Source organism: Oreochromis niloticus, unplaced genomic scaffold (genome assembly GCF_001858045.2).
Source record: "Oreochromis niloticus isolate F11D_XX unplaced genomic scaffold, O_niloticus_UMD_NMBU tig00008362_pilon, whole genome shotgun sequence".
Classification (NCBI taxonomy): Eukaryota; Metazoa; Chordata; class Actinopteri; order Cichliformes; family Cichlidae; genus Oreochromis; species Oreochromis niloticus.
Window position 1 is genome coordinate 1 of NW_020329143.1, and position 3,922 is coordinate 3,922.

General features: G+C 42.5%; 1 long non-coding RNA gene across 1 annotated transcript; it reads right to left on the reverse strand.

The window, feature by feature from the left end:
• Positions 1–2,241: 2,241 nt before the first annotated feature.
• On the reverse strand, positions 2,242–3,319 carry LOC109198360 (uncharacterized). Its single transcript, XR_002059191.1, has 3 exons — positions 3,296–3,319; positions 2,378–2,495; positions 2,242–2,268 (listed from the first exon to the last, which is right to left on the reverse strand). It is a non-coding gene; the product is annotated as an uncharacterized LOC109198360 (long non-coding RNA).
• Between the last annotated feature and the right edge of the window lie 603 nt (positions 3,320–3,922).

Sequence of the window (3,922 nt, forward strand, 5' to 3'; positions counted from 1 at the left end):
GCTCTTTACCTGGCTAGGAACACTTTTGCCAAGTTGGGATTGCTAGCTATTGCTAGTTGCTCTGTGGTGTGGCAACCTGAAGTTAGCCTAACTGCTCCTGTTGGTTTTAGCCACCACTGAACTACATCTGCGTATTTCTGGAAGTTCCTTTCTCAAGGGACAAAATGAGTGAGGGTGATATTTAAATCAGGCCCACAAACTGATTTACTAAAGTTTCCAGCAAAGGGTTAAAAGTCTTATATTACAGGTAATATACGTTAAAGTCATGAATACTGGTGTCTTTACCCAGAACATGCAGGAACCTGATTATTCCTGAGGTATTCATTGTCAGGTCCATGTTCCTCTCCTTCAGGGAAAAGCTATAGCCACAGTGCTTTGTTTCATGTTCAGTGTTCAGAGACAATGAATGACTCCTGAAGTCACATTTTGTTGTGTAACACCCAGCACCTCTCCAAATATGATGTTAAGCATTCAATTTAAATTCAGATTTTACTGATAAATCATGTCACGTGGCTATTAATGACCAACATGGCAATACAATGTCAACTGGATGGCACAGTTTTAATTTATGGCATTCTGTCTGTGTGTAACACTCACACACATAGTAACTAAATGAAAGATTGAGTTACTTACTACAGCGGTCCTTAATAAAGACTTACCTTAAACAGGCTTCTTGCAGTCTGATGGGTTGTCTGGATCTCAGGTAGGGTAGACAGGCTTCACAAACAGCATCTAGGTCTGCTTCAGCTGAGAAAACCAAACACAGGACATTTTTACTATATTTTATTCATATAAAAATTGTAATACTTTTACCTTTTATCCAGAAATTACAACAGAAATCAACTTGAAAAAGAAAATAAAACGAATAAAATGCAAGCCAAGTTAATTTCACGGATTAATCACAGCGGCAGAATACAGTTTGAGCTCGGTGCCTGGTCTTCGGGTGGATCACTCCCTGCAAATATGTACTCATAAAACTCCAGGAGCATACAGGTGGATGCTGGGGTGGTGGATGGGCTGAAACAGCAGGCAGTGGTGCAGCAGGATGTGAGGAAAGTGGGGCACGTTACATGTCCAGCTCCAGGCTTGGCTCCATACATGGTTACAGTTGTGAATGCTTCTTTTCTGATTATGTCCAGTGCGTGCACATAATGACACTTTTATGGGTTAAAAACAAAAACACGTCATAACTACCTGTGGATGCTGGCTGAGCCTCTGAAGGTTGAGTGATATGTCATTAAGCAGGTAGTCAGAGTTCTCATTGATCAGTTCCTTGAGGGAAGCGTATCCACAGACCTTATTGATGTTCATATGGAGCTCAGCGCCGCCTGGCTGACCAGCAGCGTCTCCTCACCAGCTTTCTCCAGCACAGGATACAGCCAGGTCGTCAACAAGGGACGGAAATCGCGGCCCAGCGCCTCAGCACAGCAGGCGAAGGCCTCCAGTTGGATGCACAGCTGACAGATGTTGCTGTTGAGCTGGTGGATCGTGGATGCAGATGTTGATGATGAAGGAATCACTTGGAGAGAGCCGGCATCACTGTTGCATATGGAGAGGAGTCTGGATGGACTGAGCAGCTACGCAAAGAGACAAAACACATGTTAATGCACTGCTTTTTAGCCACTTTTACACATGCACTGCAGCTCTGAAGTTTTCAAGATATTATCCATGCAAGTGAGAACGCAAATGTCTGACACAGTAACATCAGACATTAAACAGCCTTTAGCCTTCCTGCTCCTGAAAGCCTGTATTATATCTGACTGTGCTCATGTAGGGACAGCACAGATCAGCCTTTCTCAAAGTCAAGAGTGGGGCCAATTTAGGATCTTCACTCAAATTTAAAATACAAGGGAAACTGATGTATTTCCTTACATAAAAAAACAACACATGCTGTTATAAAATGCTCATCCTACGCAGTCATATGCAAAGTGTTAAAATCAGTGTGTGATCCACCTGCCACTAAGAGATATTATTTCTCTTTGGTAGATGGAAAAATAATCAAACTCACTGTCAGTAGCTACAACAGCACATTTGTTATAATATGATGAATCAAGCATTTAGATATTAAATAGTATTGAGGGAGACAGGATCAAATACAGTGAGGCATCTCGGGTGGGCAGAGCCCTGATTCAGTAGGGTGAATAAGGGATCTCGTCTCCTCCGTACTTAATGAGTGTGGTGTACCTGTCAGTCATGTCTGGCACATAAGACCCAGGTAGGTCCATCATGGTTGTCAAGATATTGCTTCTTGGGCTTCCCGTCTGGGTCCTTCAGGAGAAAATAAAAACTGTTACCTAAATATCAACACTTTGGTTACATTATTGTGTGGTCCACGTTCATGCGCTCACAGTGATCTGCACTGCCAGCAGTCCCTCACCTGCATCTTTGCCATCAATGTTGAACTTCACTGGCAGAGAGCTGGGCACTCCAGTGGTTTTAAGGCCGGATCCACTTGCACGCACCTTGCTGGCATCATGGGTGGGCAGCACCTTCACCTTGTAAGGGTGACAAAAGGAAGAGAAGAACAACAGCTCACAAATGAAAGGAGCTCATTTACAGAACCCAGTAAACCACACAAAGACTTTTCCATTTTTAAAGCTGGCCAGAGTGCAACAATGTAACATGTAACACCTAGAAGGTTCAGATGGTTGCAGTACTTGCTCATTTGGATCAAAAGTTTGGGGGAAAATCTTTCATTAAATCAAGTGATTGTAATGCTCTTGCTTCCGTGTGTAGTTAACCATCTATCATTTAGATGTTTCATTAGCAGCCTGATGAAATTAGCTGTGGCGTTAGCCCACTTCAGCCATCCAAACAGATGACCATCTAAGGTGAATTATGCAGATCACTAGCACAGTACACAGATTACCACTTCTTATTCCAGCCAGACTGTTGTTACTTCATTCTATCATGCAGTAACAACAAAGATTATTCCTACTGGCTTTTAAAATGTGCTTCTTCTATTCTAGAAAACAAAAACATGTTATCACAGGCTTTTGTTTTTTCAATGACATTTGTGTTGGCTGTGTCAGTTGCAGGCAAACATTTATCATAATGGTTAGATATTAGGAAATAGCTTAAAATCAGTGCATATTTAACTGTTACACTGCCTTAATGTTGCCTGCATGGGATCTCCTCATCAGCATATGACTGTACCCTGGATGATGATATGTGAGGAGCTTGAACTTGATTCGCTAACAGAAACTAATTTAGCTAGCTTAGCACACATGTCTTGTGGCAAGATATATGCACCTAAATGCTTTAAGTCATTGGCTGTTCTGCAAATTCCACCAACCTGCAACTTTGTGAGCTGACTGTTCGGGATTTTTCTGTTTAGACAACAAAAGAAAGAAAAAGATCTACAGATTCAGGCATTTCCTTGCCTGTGGTAGTCGCGTAGAATGACGTCACTGACATGGTCTAAGTTGAAACAAACTTTCTCAAACAAAAAAAAACAAAACAAAACAAAAAAAGAAGAAGTGAGTCGGCGTGTCACTTTACCGAGCACCATACATGTTTTGCCTCACATTAAAATTATTATTTTTCCTTTTCAAAATAATTTGTCTTCAGAGAAGTCAAATATATCAATTTGCACGAATTCCACGGCCCGGCAGGTGGCGCAGAGCACTTGCCGCCCGCCCTGGCAGCTTGAAGCACAGACAGGCGATGGTTCGATTCTCACTCAATCACTCATGGCGACTCCTGTCTGGAGCTTCGGCCTGCTAGGGGATTCCTGGTCTGCGCACGGAATCCGACCTTTTTTTTCTTTTCTGTTTTTCTTTTTTTCGGGGTGTTGGGGCCTTATTTATAAAGCTGGGACTATCTCCCTTGTCATGGCTACCAACAACAACGCCAGCTTGGGGGAGAGCAGAGACCCGATAAGCACAGACTCATTCATCCTTTATCCACTTTCTTTTCACTG